Consider the following 15,230-nt stretch of genomic DNA (forward strand, 5'->3'; position numbering starts at 1 on the left):
AAAGGGTTTGTGAAAATCATCATAATAAAAATAACAACAACAAAAGCTGGCAAAGATTAGTGGGAAGAGAGACTATAATGAAATATAACTGCCAAAGAAAACTGTGGTTAATGGAGACATCTCCCTAGAGCATTTGAAACCCCAGGTAGTGGAGGAGGAAAGAGATAAGTGAAACCACTCAGAAACCAGCAGCAAAACAAACCAGTCTGTTCCTGGATCAGACCAAGATCTCCTCTCCTCTCCTCTCCTCTCCATGCAATAATGGGTAATTCCTTTATTTGCCCCCCAGGCTGTGACGGGAGCACTCCCGGGCTGCCCTGGGTGCTGGGCAGCGGTGCCAGGGGGCACAGCCCCCCGGAGCACCAGGCTGCCTCCCAGGCTGGCCCAGCCCTGTGCCTCAGCCCCAGATGGGATTTAGCCACCCGACTTCCCTGACCTTAATAACCGGCGCTGCCTTGCCCGGGAGTCTGGTGCTAAACCCCGCGTGAGTCTGGAAGTGTGGGAGTCAGTGTCACAAGTAATTTATTCCATGCATCTCTCAGCCTCCTAAACTTGGGGAAGCCAGCTCTTAACACAGATCCCGCTGCTGCCACAGCCCTGGTCGAGCAGATCTGCTGCAGCCTTTCTCCTTTCCCTCTTTCCCTCCCAGCTGCTGGCTTGCCCAGGCTGGAGAGCAAAGCCCTGCTCAGGCTGTTCTGCCAGCCCAGGAACAGGCAAAGCCTCTGCTGCCCACAGGACCTTGGAGCATCCTTCAAGCTGGACATGCCATCTCCAAAGTGGGGCAAGCTGCCCCCAAACCATGACTGGAACAGCTACAGTCCCTGCAGCAAGGCACGGCTCACACACGGGAGCTGCATCCTGGGAGCTCAGTCTTGCTCTGTGGATGTTGTCAGTCCAGCGTGGCCCTTCTGCTTCATCCCAAACCTCTGCTCTGCTGTGTTGAGGGTGGAAAAACAGCAGCTCTTCAGCTGGGCTCTGTGGGGCTGGAGCTGGCTGAGTGTGGAGGAGTGCTGCCCGTGGAAAGGGAGGGCCAGGCAGTCCTGCTCCACTGGATATACTGTGCAGAAGCCTTTCCTGAGGTTTCTGGCCCTTTTCAGAGCCAAAGAGCTGGAGGCTGGCGGGGCCCCACTGACCACAGCCCTCAGGCAGGGGTGTCCAGCCCTGGCACCCCCTCACTGTCTGCGGGCACAGCCCCCTGTGCTCAGAGCTGGGGGATTTCTCACATCCACATCCCTCACTCTGCTCTGCATCACGACCAAACCCAGTGGCCTGGACCTTTCCCAGACATGACCACATGTGGGTTACTCCCTCTCCTTCAGCATCTGCTCAGACACTGCCACAACCTCTGCTGTGCCCTGGGGATGCCAAGGACAGCGGGCTGTGGCACGGGCAGGCAGGAGAGCTCTGTGGGCAAGCAAAGGGGTGCTTTGGCAGGCTGGGACAGGAGGGCTGGGGCTGGAGGGAGGGTTTTTCAGCTGGGCTGGCCTCATCCCTGCTGCCTGCAGCTCAGGATGGCTGGGGAGTTCAAGCTGGGTTACAGCCACTGCCACAGCCTGAACATCACATTCATATTCTAGTCACAGTTTTTGGGCATCTTTGCTTTTCTTGGCAGTGTCAGAGCTCCAGGACAGCAGGGAAAAGAGGGAAATGGACCTCACTTGCCATGTCTCTGCTGCTGCAGCTGTCTCAGAGGTGTGTGCTGGTTGTCCTGAGTCATGTCCGTGCCAAGCAGGGCTGAGCTGACACCCAGCACAACCTGGGCTGCTGCATTTGCTGCCTGGGAGCCTTTTTGTTCCTCCCACAATCAGGTCAGGCCTGTCCCATCTGGGTGAGGCAGTGCTGTGGGCACAGGCAGGGTGGACGTGCCTTTGCTGCCCAGCACAGACAGTTCTCAGCCAGCAGCAGCTGCAGGAAGCTGGGGAGCTGCCCTGGGGCTTTCCTTCTGCAGCCCTCCTGAAGGGCAGGCACAGGGCTGGCACAGTGCCCGGTGCCCAGGTGCTTCTGGTGCCACCCAAGGCATGTGGGACAGCTTGGGAATCTGGCTCAGAAAGCACAGCCGTGGTGGGACACGAGCACTCCTGAGTCTGTCAGCCTTGTCCTGCTCCTTCTTCGGGGTCCTGTGGATTTCTTTGGCCCCAGTGGCATTGCTTGCTTTCACTGGGTGCCCCCTGCCTCCTTCTCCAGCTGCCTCTGGAGCTCTGCTGGGAAATGAAACCCTTCTGATGGTGTGAGCTCCTGGAGGAAGCCGCTCTGTCTGCAGCATCCCTGGCATCATCACCTCTCTTTGCCCCCAGGAGGCTGGACCAGCACGGGCGAGGTGTGAGGCAGGTGAGTTCACACCAGAGTCTGAGCTGTCCTGCAGGTGCAGCTTTCAAACCTGGCAGAGAGAGATTAGGGGGAAAAAAAAGAAAAAGAAAAAAATCCAGAAAGAAGAGGAAACACAAACATTCCACCTCCATCTTGCAAAGTCCTTGAGTCACATCACCAGGGCTGGGAGCGACTCATCCCTGCAGGCCCTGGCTGTGCCCTTTCCCTGGGCACCAGCTGCTGGCACAGTGATGCTCCACCCTGTCCATCCTCGTGGCTGCCCTCTGCTCCCTGGAATATCCCAGTTTTCCAGAGGCTGAGAAAATTCTGTGGCATTTCCAGGCTGCAAGCTACTCTGCAAACAACCATTCCTGAGGCTGATAATTCCCCCAAATGCATGTGCAGCTCCTTGGGAAATGGAGCAAGGCCCAGCACAGCCATCTCATTCCTGATTCCTGGCAAGGCTGTGGGAAAGCTTCATGGTCCTGCTTGATGGGCAAAGCTCTCTTCTCAGAAATGAGTTTTTGCTTAAATTTTGGAGAGAAAAATGTAGTCTGACTCAGCCACAAAGCATGGAAAATTTCAAGCAGGCACTTGATGTGTGGCAAAAACTATCCCTGGGCTGGGAGCATGAGTGGGGCTGTATTGTTTGGGCTGTTAAATCAAAAACCCAAGGGAAAGAAATAACTTTGGGTCAACCCAAAATGAACTGCTCTAGATGCTCTTTCTGAAACAAAAAAAAGTGTTGCTTTGAACAGCAGGAGGTTCTTGGTTTTATCCACTGATATAAATTACTTTACTAGATGGCAAGTGAAAAGTCACAAAGTTCCTCTAATCCCAGAGAAATCCACAAAAACTGCTCTTCCCAAGGTAACAGATGCTCCTTGTCCTTTCAGGTGGAGCTCAAATTCCCAAATCATAGAATCATGGAATATCCTGACCTGGAAGGAATCCATAAGAGTCATTGTGTCCAGCTCCTGGCCCTGCACAGGATATCCCAACAATCCCAACGTTTGTCTGAGAGCATTGACCAAGCACATCTCAAACTCTGTCAGCCTTGTGGCTGTGACCACTTCCTTGAGAAACCTGTTTGGTGCCTGAGCACCCTTTGGGACAAGAACCTTTTCCAAATATCCAACCTTAGTGTCCCCTGACACAGCTCCAGCCACTCCCCCAGGTCCTACTGCTGGTCACCAGAGAGAAATAATTATAGCCCCTCTGAAATCAGAGGTTTTGCTGATGAGCTGTTAGTGTTAACAATTGCAGCCTGCTTGGGAAGTTGTGATGGATCCATGTGGGGACCTGCCCTTCCTACACCAACACCCAGAGGATGCAGAGTGCTGAGCAGCCTTTGTTGTGTGTGCTGCTGCTGTCCTGCTGGGCTGGGCAGGGTGTGATGGCTGGCACGGCCACGGCCCTCTGACCAGGCTGGCAGCTCTCTCTCCTGGCTTTGCCCACGGATCCAGCTCTGGAGCTGGGAAGTGGAGGATGGGGTGGATGGGATGTGCAGCGCTGGCTGTGGCTCTGGCTGTGGCAGGGAAGGACACAAGATCCTCACTTGGAGGATGTCAGGGTATTCAGTTCATGATTTTCCTGCTTGTGCTACCTGGAATGTGTCTGTCCTCCGTGACAAAGGCTGCAGCAGAGACACCTCATGCCTCTACACGCCCCGTGCTTCTGCTCCTTGCCAAGGCAACCTGCACGAAGGCAAGGAGCTGGAGCAAGTCACCCCTTCAGAAGGCCACAAACACCCCCACTCCTCCTGGAGCAGGCTTTCCAGCCCAAATTCTGTGCCTGTTTTGAGAGGCTGTGGTTCTGGGCTCCCATGGACCTCTCACCCAGGCAGGATCTGGCTCAGTGGGGAGAAAATTCTGCCCCCCACCTCCCTGTCCTCTCGGCTCAGCCTCACAGCTTGCCAGTGGGGTTTGGCCAGGGACACACATTAGTCCTTTTTGATGCCTCCTCTCACCCTCCCTTCGGCAGGACTGAAGCACCAGAGCCTCTCGGGCTGTCCTCAGGGTCGGGACAGCCTCTCACCCCATCCCCTGCTCGGGGAGCTCCTGTAGCTGCCCTGCTTTGTGCTCTGCTTCCTCGGCACCGGTTATGCAAGCGGCTTTGGAAGCAAGACAAAATTACAGCGGGAAGAAATCATCGCCCGGCTCTGGTGGGAAAAGATATTATCCTGCGTTGCCAGCGAGACTGGCCGTCGGCAGGTAGGGCCCGGAGGAGCGCTGCGTGGCAGGATGATCGCTGATAAGATGCCGGGTCCTGCTCCGATGGCCTCGGGAGAGGGAAGCGCTGTGCTGTGAAGCTATGGAAACGGGCAGGCCGGGTGCGGAGCGGTAATTGGGCCACTCGCATCACCGCAGGTACGCCGGCTCTTTGTGTGCACCGCGCCGGAAAGAGCGCGGCTGCGGGAGCGGCCATGGAAAAAAAAAAGTTGCTCCATTGGAAGCGCCGGCTCTGCCGGCAGCTGCCCCCGGCCGTGCCCCCCTCCCCGGCCCCCCGCTCTGCCTTTGAGTCACCTCGGCGGCGTGACGGCTGCATCCGCCCCGCGCGAAGGTCACGCTTAAAAGCATTGGACATGGCTGGGCGCGGAGGTGGGAGCGGCGCTGCGCGAGTCGCATCGCGTTTGGAGGAGTTGCGGCCAGGGCAAACCTCCCCAGCGCGCCCTTCGAGGAAGGGGGCTCCCACCGCCTTTCATTATTTGCCAAGAAACGTAAGCCCAGAGGTCCGTGAAATTGTCAGGATGTGTGAAATCAGGCACCGCCGGGCAGCTCTCCTGCACGACCATTTTAAATATTTAACACGTTGATTATACAACATTTGTATTGAAACGCTGGTGTGGGCCCGGACCCGGGGTTTGGGGAGGGGCTGGGGGGGGATTTGGGATTTGGCCACCCTGCCCTGGGCTGCTGGCAGCCGCCGCAGCGCCGGCGGGGGGGCAGCGGAGGCTGTGCGGGAGGCACTCAGGCGGCGAGGCGCTCCTGCTCGGGAGCCTCCGAGTGACAAACGCGCTCAGGAGCAGGAATTCATTCCTGTAAATATGTTTGCATTATTTATTTTAAGCATTTTTATAAATCATAATAGGAGAGACATCTGCTGTTAAAACTGCAAACTGCATTCATGCCTAGGGCAAGGCGGGAAGAGGCTTTTCCCCGGGAAAGCTTGGGAAAGTTTGGGGAGCACCGCAGATTTTGGGGGGTGGGGACAGGGGAGAAATGTGCGGGGACATTTTCTTGGTGGGAGTTAAATATACCCGTTCCTTCCCGGGGGCTTTATTTAAGTCCTTCCTGCCTCCTCCTCCCCTCTGGCTTTTGACACCTTTTTTATATGGGCTTTATCATGAGGATGGCATCTGCCTCTCGCCTTCCTGATGGCCAGAGAAGCTGGAGTAAAGCACCCCGCTCCTCTGCAGAGACAGGCGGGCACATGCGGCTGTCGGTGGGTCTTGTTTCCCTGGAGGTCCGGGGGGCATCCAGTGATGGCACAGCACAAAAATAAAAAAAATCCCTCTCCCCAGCCAGGTGGCATCTGCAGGTCCCTGGAGCCGAGAGCTTCTGGAGACGGCGGTGGCTGGCTCTGGGTGAGGGGAGGCAGCTCCGGGTGACTCTGACTCACCGCTCCGCAAGATTAATTGCCGGGCGTTGCAGGAGCTTTATCACTGCCACCCGCGCTCGCCGCGGCTGCGGCTCCTGCTGCCCGGGGAGCCGGGGCCGGGAGGGGCTGCTGAGGGGTGCTGAGGGCTGCTGAGGGGCTGCTGAGGGCTGCTGAGGGGCTGCTGAGGGCTGCTGAGGGCTGCTGGCACCGCGCTGTGCCCGGGGAGCCGCCGTGCCCCTGCCGGGGAGGCGATGCTGGATATCTGCCCCGGGAGCAGCGCCAAGCTGGGCTCAGGGTGCAGGGGTGCCGTGTCTGTTCCCTGAACGGGTCACGCCGCCCTGTGCCTCAGTTCCCTGCCCTCAGGGCAGCTGGGTTTGAGCTGGGCTCTCGCTGCCACGCTTGGCTCCTGTTTTGGAGCTGTTCTACCTTGTGGAGAGGCCCCACCATGGGAAACTGCTGGCAAATCCAGGGCCCATCCAGACTTCCCCTCCATCCTGATGTCCTCAGCACTGACAAGCTCAGCAACTGTGATGAACAAAATCTTTTGCATAATCAATAATTAATGTCTGGGGTTTCCAAGCAGCTAATTAATCTCCTGGTGAATCGTGGAAAAAAAATGTTTAGGGGAAATGTAGGTGTTTTCAAGCCAGGTGAGCAGAGGTTCACGCTCAGCCCAGGCTCTTCTGTGAACCCACATCCATCCCTGGAGAGCTTCTAGCTCCAAGTGATGCTGCTCACTGCCAGAGTGTGGACAATATTGATCATAAATATTTGCCTAATGAGATCATATCTGCTTTCCAGCATATGCAGTGAGTGACCTCAAAAGGCCCGGTGTCCTTTGGGTGAGCTCCCAACGAGCTTAATTGTCTAGCTGAGCCTTGCAGCTCTGGAGGTGACCTGCACTGGGCTGTGTGGAGGGGTCAGGTCAGTCCCAGCAATGCTGGCAGTACTGGAGGCAGGGAACAAACCTTTGCTGGGCCACATCAGAGCCTCCCAGCCCAGTGCTGTCACCCAAAAGCTGGGAAATACAGCACACAAACACTTCAGGTTCCAATTCAGGTTCCTTGCCTTCGGCAAAGATTTGAGAGGATTACTCTGGTCACTGGTTGCAGATTCAGGGAATATCACAGGCTTCATCCACCCCATTCCCCAGTAAATTCTGACTTGGGAAACCTCTGCTAGGTTCTCTAGAAGCTTTAGCAGCAGTTATTCTCAGGCATGGCAGCCCTGGGCAAAGGCTTTGACCCAATTTCAGGCAACCTGAAGGGTTGAAAAGTTCTCAAAGCAGCGATTTCTCTCTGTGACTTTTGGGGAGCTGCGTGGTGCTCCCCTGCTGGAGACCTGGGAGCTCTGGTAGATCAGTCCCAAGGCAGATCTGCAGCCACAGCTCCTTGCTGGTGACCAGGGACAGAGCTTTGCAGCCTCCCATCAGGTCCCTGACAAATGTGCCGGGGCACTGGTCAGGTCCAGGCTTGCTGCAGTGCATTTCTGTGTGAGCAGGCCATGAATTCGTTCTCCCCAGCTCTGGCTCTTCAGCTCGTCCCAGAATAGCCAAGTCAGTGACTCGTGGCTCATTTTGAGCGATTGCCAAGCAGCTGCAGCTGTCCTTGACTTTATCTCTGCTCCAGTGTGGCTTTGCCCAGCTCCACAAGTTCACACTAGGAGACTCCACTCCCCCTTCCCAGAATAGAAGACATCCAGGGCCCAGTGTCAGCAAGTTTAGCAGCTGTGGGAAGTGTTATCCTTGGAGCAATCAGTAATTAGCCTGGTTGAAAGGCCGGAGTCCTTGTGGCTAATGAGTAGCTTGGGATGAGACCTACAATCTCCTGACCCTCTTTAAGTCTCCTGGTGGCTTCCAAGGGTTTCCTGGATTGTTCTCACCTTTGTGTCTGCTCCCAGTGGCTTTCTGTTGTGGGAGCTGGTCCTGTCCAGCAGGCACAAAGCTCGTGGTCACTCTAGCCTGGTCACCTCTGGCTATGTCCTCTTCCTCCCCACTCCACCTGCCCTCCACATGCTCTTAACCTCCTGTTTCCATCACACCTTCTACACCCCTGCTCACCTCCAGTCTCCAGCCTGCCTGTCCACAGCTGGAGCTGCTGCCTCTGTGACCAGGCTGGCCTTGGTCAGTGCTGGTTGAGGAGGCATTGCAGGGACACTGCTGGAGGCAGGGGAATGCGGTTGATGGTGGTGATACCAGATCTGCTCCTGATGGATGGAGCTACCTCCCATGCCTCCAGCCCCTCTTCATCTTGCTGTCAGCCTGGAAAAAGATGTAGCTCACCTCCTGGAGAGCTCACCTTGACCATGGCAGCACTGATTTTTGGGTTTGGCTCGCGCTGAGGGTCTGTGAAATCAGCACAGGGCAGAAGCTTCAGCCAGGCCAAGAGGCTGATCAGGCAGCAATTGCTTCCCTGTGCAGACACTTTGTGCATTCAGGCATTGGTTCCCCAGGAGCAGCATGGACAATGAAAGCACCGTGGGATTAACAGATTTACCTGAGACTCTGGACCTCCTTTTCCCTTGTTTTACCTGTTAAGTATCTCTGCTTCCCTGCCTTGCAGGCTGCAGCTTCTTTTCCTTCAGAGGTGTTCCAGGCTGGGAACATTCCCAGCCCTGTGTTATCTGGTGCCAGCAAAGAGATGGGAACATCCTGGACTGAAGTCAGTTGATTTATTGTTCCTGATTCTTAGAGCAGCCCAGAGTATGATGGGATAGGATCTCCTCATTTGCTGTCACTTGTAGTGGGACTGGAGTGAAGAGGGTCACAAGAGTTAGAGGTAGTTATCTTTCTTTTTTGTAATCCTTTTTCTTTTTCTTTTTCTTTTTCTTTTTCTTTTTCTTTTTCTTTTTCTTTTTCTTTTCCTTTTCCTTTTCCTTTTTCTTTTTCTTTTTCTTTTTCTTTTTCTTTTTCTTTTTCTTTTTCTTTTTCTTTTCCTTTTCCTTTTCCTTTTCCTTTTTCTTTTTCTTTTTCTTTTTCTTTTTCTTTCTTTTTCTTTTTCTTTTTCTTTTTCTTTTTCTTTTTCTTTTTCTTTTTCTTTTTCTTTTTCTTTTTCTTTTTCTTTTTCTTTTTCTTTTTCTTTTTCTTTTTCTTTTTCTTTTTCTTTTTCTTTTTCTTTTTCTTTTTTCTTTCTTTTTTTTTCTCTTTTCTATCTGAGGGAGTTCCTCCCCTTTCCAGCATGGTGAGAACAGCAGTGGGAGATTTATCCTTGAGGAGTGAAGGATTCAGAGGGGCCTAAAGCAGCCATGCAGTACCTGTGAGGAGGTGATGGAGAAGACAGCCAGGCTCTTCAGAGCAGTGTGTGGTGAGAGGAGGAACAGGTATGAGGTAAGTTAAGAGAAGCTCAGGTGATAAAGACACACTTTTTTCCATGGAGGCAGCCAGTCATCAGCAGCTTTCCCAGGAAAACTGTACTGTCTCCATCCTCTGAGGTTTTCAAGCCCTATTGGACAATGAGATCTTGCAGCTGCCCTTGCTTGGAGCAGAAAGTTGAACTAGAGACCTCCTGAGGTCCCTTCTGACCTGGGAAATTCTGCCATTTATGTTGAGGTCAGCATTCCAGGACTGCCCCACCTCCTCACACAATAAACTCCAAAGCAGTTTTGGGGTTCCTGAAGGCTGGAAGAATGTGGCTGTGCCATGTCTAAGGCCATGGATCACCATGCACTGGCTTCATAATCAATAATTAATGTCTGGGGTTTCCAAGCAGTTAATTAATCTCCTGGTGAATCCTGAAAAAAATGTTTAAGAGAAATGTAGGTGTTTTCCATCCAGGTGAGCATAGAAGCACTGGCTTCACAGAATCATAAAATAAAGTCCTGGAATGGCTGGGGTTGGAAGGGACCTTAAAGCTCTTCTCATTCCACCTCCTGTTCTGCACTGGGGTTTGACAGAGCCCATACCCCATCCACGGCACCTCCTGGGCAGGGGTCCATCCCAGGATGGTCCCAGGGATCAGAGTGCAGCAGGAGGAGAATCACAAGGCCTGGCAGCTGCCCAGCTGCACCTGAGGGATGCCCAGAGCTGCACTCCTGCATCCCCTGCTGTGCTGCAGGCCAGACTGGGGCACCCAGGGGACCCGAGGGAGGTGGTTCAGTCAGTGCCCTGAGCTCAGGCTCATAAAAAGCCCGTGGAGCACAGTGGCTGATGTGCAGCACAGCCACTGCTCCTCCCTCCCCGTTTGCTGTGACCTCCTTGCGAGGCAGCTTTTGGCGCTGAGGTTCACATCCTCTCCAGATCTGCTGGCCATGGCAAAACGAAATTGGCTCTGCACAGGCTGCCAGCTCCACACACACCTCCCTGCACAGGAGACGGGGAGGGCTAAAATTGCTGCGTGCTGGTTGTTCCTCTCAGCAGGGCAAACCTCACCTGGGGGATGCTCCAATGCTGCTTGTGCAGATCCCTCTCCCAGCTCAGCCCCCCCTCCCAGCTCAGCCCCCCACTCCCATCTCAGCCCCCCATCCCAGCTCAGCCCCCTCTCCCAGCTCATCCCCCCACTCCCAGCTCAGCCCTCTCTCCCAGCTCAGCCCCAGCTCAGCCCCCATTCCCAGCTCAGCCCCCACTCCCATCTCAGCCCCCCATTCCCATCTCATCCCCCCACTCCCAGCTCAGCCCCCCACTCCCAGCTCAGCCCCCCATTCCCATCTCATCCCCCCACTCCCAGCTCAGCCCCCCACTCCCAGCTCAGCCCCCCATTCCCATCTCATCCCCCCATTCCCATCTCAGCCCCCCACTCCCAGCTCAGCCCTCACTCCCAGCTCAGCCCCCCTTGGGGATGTGCTCTGCTTTGAGTGGGGAGTGCCAGTTCTTTAGCAACTCGACGTCCAGAAAAACCTGCAGTCACAAAACTAAATATAGCCCAAGAGAGGCCATGAATATGGTGACGCAGTCTGGAAGTGGTTCCTGGCTCTTCTCCAGCAGCCGGGAGCAAGGCATGTGGCTTTGGCTTCTCAGGGGCAGCGGTGTGCAGGGGAGCTGGGGGCCAGGGCTTGGCAGCACGGAGGGCTCCAGGGGGGACTCCATCCTCCTGTGGTCCCGAGCACAGGCTGCTGGGCTGAGGCAGCAGAAATGGTGCCACTCGTGGTGTTTGGGGCCGGGAAGGAGTTTCAGTGGGACAGAGACCTGGTCCAGGATTCACTCAGGTGGGACTCCCTGGAAGATGGGACTTGGAGAAGTCCTGGTGTAGAGATTGTGACATTTCCCACTGACATTCGGGACCTCCTTCAGCCCTTGAACAACAGTGCTGGCAGTCCTGTGAAGGTCACAGGCAAGGCTGGGCTCTCACCCTGGTTTCCCCCAGCCTCAGCACTGCAGGGTCTCCTGGGCTGCAAGACCTCATCAGAAGGGATGCACAAACCATCGCCATCCCTCGTGGCACCATCAGGGCCAAACCAGGAGGAGCAGAAGACACCAAGGAGCCAGATAACCTCAGCCCCCACCCCACACATTGCAGGGACAGTGCAGGAGAGCTCAGGCTGGACACCACGCTCAGCCAGGGTCTCCCTCCTGCACAGGGAGGTAAAGCTGGCTCTGGCTGGGAGCTGGGATGGAGCCACTGGGGACTGACACCTCACTGGGTGCCAAACTTGTGCTGAAACACAGTGGGGGTCAGGCTTGGCCACCTCTGCCTCGCTGGCATCCCCAGGCCAGGCCATGGCACTGTGGGTCCTTCCTCTTGTCCCTGTGGCAGTAAGAGCTCTCCAAAGAGGAAACAAGGTGCAGGAAGGGACATCTCCAATCTGGCCTCCAAACTGGCCCTCAGAACCTCCTGCTGCAGGGACTCGGCCCCATGTGGGATGGGATCTCTGTGCCTGTAGCTCTGGAATGGCTCTTCCTCCTGCTCAGCCAGGTGTCACTGCCCCTGAGCCCAGGGAGCTGCCAGGGCTGCTCATGGCATGGGACAGGGTGGTCTGCTGGCCAGTGGAACTGCAGGGCTCCAGCCAGGACATGCTGTGGCCCTGCTCATGACCCAGAGCCACCCTCAGTGCCTGGCTGCTGAGTGGGAACCTCGGGAGCCACTTCCAGGATGAACTGTAGGTCAAACTGACAGGATTCTGCCCACCCAGCCTTTTGGGGTGTTCCCGAGGGTGCTCACCCTGGTCAGACCCTCAGTGTGCATTCCAAAGAGGGAAATCTGCCCTTGAGCCTTGCTGCAACGTGTCCTGATGGAGGGGATCCTGCAGAGAGCCAGGTCCTGTGCCAAGGGAGAGGCAGGGGACTGGCAGAGCCAGCCCTCACATGCAGAGTGTGCTGGGAGCTGCAGGCATCACCCCACCGTGTCTGGGGGTGCAGCCTTGTATCGTTGCTTTCCTTGGACAATCTTTGCCATGATACAGCTTGATTTTAACTCTGGAGCCTACTGATGGGAACCAGAATCAGCTTCTGGTCTGCCCCACTATTTCTCTGAATGATTCTCATGCCCAGAAATCCTAGGCAAGGCTGGGGAGGACAGCAGGAAATGTGTGCCTGGTTCATTGTGTGGACAACCCTGGAAAGAAAGGCATAAAGTTGGGTTTAATGCCCCCCATAGACCTCGCCACATCCCATTCCCTGACTGCAGGAACAGTCATGGTCCTCCTCACTGACGTTGGGATGTTTATGGTCAACATTTTGGGGAAAAGCATGGGAGAGCTGGGTGACCTGCAGCTGGCTGTGGTGACAGAACTGCTCACCCCATCCCAAACCCTGTCCCAGGCACCCTCCCCGCTCTGCAGGATTGGGGTTTACCCCTTCCCTGCCCATGCTGAGACGCAGAGCCAGCCTCCTGTACATCCAAATATTAATCTGTGTGTTTCAGAGAGCTGAAGGAGCAGAGAGAGCCACAGCGGGAGCGCTCGAAGCAGACGGCGCTGCTGCGTGGAGATCCATGCCCAACTGCTCCATATCATATCATCCAGCATATGTCTAGAGACAGGCCAGCAAATTCAGACCTGAAAATGGCTATAATTGCCAGGCAGGACTTGGAGATTGAAAGAGCTTCAAAGAAAACACAATTCCTATGTGTTGAGAGCAGCGTGGTGGTTCTCCAGGAGTTCAGTTTGGTGGGACAGACCCTCCCCTTGCACATTACTTTAGTCCTGGCAGGTCAAACCTGGCTCACTCACTCGCACCACTTCAGTGTTTGCTGGTTTGGCTCCAAACCAGAGCTTGCTGGTCTTAGCACACTACACAGGATCAGAGAATCACGGAATATCCTGAGCTGGGAGGGACCCATAAGGACTATGGAGTCCATCTCCTGGCCCTGCACAGGACAGCCCATGAATCACACCATGATTCTCATATATTTCCATCTATTTTTCCATATAGCTCTTTTTGCCTTTTCCTACTCTCTCTGCAGCTTAGTTTTCCCAATCATTGCCCAGAATCTGCCCTGGAACAGTGGAAAATGCTGTTGCCATCAGATTTTACCGTGGTCAAAGGCACGTGGCCTGGAGCTTAGAGGGAGTCCCCCCAGTCACAGTGACAGATTTCCTGAGAGCCCTCCCTGGCTCCCAGCACAGGTCCTCAGGCAGCAATGCCACCACCCTCTGCTGTCACACGCTCTTGTCCCCGTGGTGGGCACCACCTTGAGGGCAGCCAAGCCTACCAGCAGCTGGGGGATGGCATCTGGTGGCCTGAATGGCTTGTGTGGGCTTCAGAAGTGACCTGAACTGTGGTGTGAGCTGCCCGGGGGTGCCAGGCTGGGCGCTGTCCCTCAGGTGACACAGGCACCCTCACAGGGCTCCTGCCAGCTCCGGCTGGCACCAGCAGCACAGAGAGCCTGGGCACGCCCCGGGCTGGCAGTCACGTCCCTCCGTGGGAAGGTCAGTCCCTGTGGGAATGGGAAACCTCATCCCAGCTTCCCTCCACATTCCCACCCCTTTTTCTCTGTGGGATCCCCTCTCACATCCCACCCTGAGCCCTGCTGGCAGCAGCACCAGCCACAGCCCTGCAGCATCACCTCCCCAGCCCCAGCCTCCCTCCCTCCCAGCACAGCGGGAGCCTTGGGGCTCTCCCTCGCTCTCCTCTCTTCCAGGAGCCAGGTGAAACCCAGTAGTTTTTAGGATCTGTGCTGGCAGAACACAGCGAGCAGATGGTGCCCTAAAATCCCCGCGCCCCGAAGAGCCAGCTAGTGATCATTTGTGAAGCTCTCGAGATCTATTTTTTTCCCAGTCCCTGCTGAGCCTGGCGAGGACTGTAATTGCAGCCTGGACCGGCTGGAGAGGGCAATACCCGGATGGGCTCCTCGCCTTCCAGGCTGTAATTGGGCCCTGGCGATACAAAGCACAAAGCTCCTTTCCTTCCTGTTTGCCGGGCTCCCTCCGTGCAACCTTCCCCTGCCTGCGCTGGAAAATATGTAAATACCAGGGCACGGGAGAATTGCTCCCTCGTGCCTGCGTCACGTCTGAAATCCCCATTAAAAATATATGTTCCAAAAAGAGCACCTCTGCACCGAGCACAAACTCTCCCGGCAGTGGGGGCTGTTTGAAGGGAGCGGCGGGGAGCGGATCAAAGGGAGAGGGGACGGCGCTGTCCCAGCTAAATTAGCAGCGGGGACGGGGGATTGGAGCTCCGCAGGATCAATAGGACTCTCTGGAAATGCCTGGCAGTCACGCAGGAGGTTGGGATTCAGCAGCGGGGTCTGCAGTGCTGTGCTGCGGCTCGGCTGGCTGTGCCAAGCCTGGGGAGGGATGCGGGGAGCCAGGGAAGGGGGATGAGAGGAGGGGGGAAAGGGGCTGCCGGGCCACGGGCTCCTGCAGCAGGAAGCAGGTTTAATGAAGAGCCTCGAGCACGTCCGTCTCCCCCAGCAGCAGCGGCGTGGGGCTCTGGTGGCATCACCTCCCTGCCCCTGCCTGTGAGGTCCTGTCCCAGTTCGGGGTGTGGTGTGACCGGTGGGGAGAGCCGGCAGTCCACACACATCCTCCTGGCTCCTCCTCTGCCTCGTGGCCTTGGGGCCTGGGAAGATAATTACACATAAATTTTGTTGCAAAATCTCCCCTTCAGCGAGGTGGGGGACAATAATTTGTGTCCTGGAGACCCCACGTGATGAAGGAGCTTTTCTGGGCAACCTGACAGGGCTTGGAGGGTCTGGGCTGGTGATGCCTGCAGTCCTGGTCTCCTCCAGGAACACCCCTGGGGACGTGCCTGGAGCTGGGGGAGCCACAGGGCTCTCAGGCTGGGCACTGGGATCTCTCACAGCTCCAGCCGGTGAGAAAGGGCAACCCACAGAGACATTTTCTTCTTCTTCAAAGGAATTCAGTGTTTGGCTGGAGCGTTCAAAGGAGATTTAAAAAGAGAAGATAAAAAAGAAAGTTAAAAGCTACGCAGTGAGGGGTGGAAGCGGGAA

At 55.7% G+C, this 15,230-nt stretch overlaps 1 long non-coding RNA gene across 1 annotated transcript; it reads left to right on the plus strand.

The window, feature by feature from the left end:
• Window positions 1–4,095: 4,095 nt before the first annotated feature.
• On the plus strand, window positions 4,096–14,568 carry LOC135280249 (uncharacterized). Its single transcript, XR_010347268.1, has 3 exons — window positions 4,096–4,520; window positions 9,063–9,232; window positions 12,702–14,568. It is a non-coding gene; the product is annotated as an uncharacterized LOC135280249 (long non-coding RNA).
• The last annotated feature ends 662 nt before the right edge of the window (window positions 14,569–15,230 follow it).

The sequence above is a fragment of the Passer domesticus genome, chromosome 13 (genome assembly GCF_036417665.1).
Source record: "Passer domesticus isolate bPasDom1 chromosome 13, bPasDom1.hap1, whole genome shotgun sequence".
NCBI lineage: Eukaryota > Metazoa > Chordata > Aves > Passeriformes > Passeridae > Passer > Passer domesticus.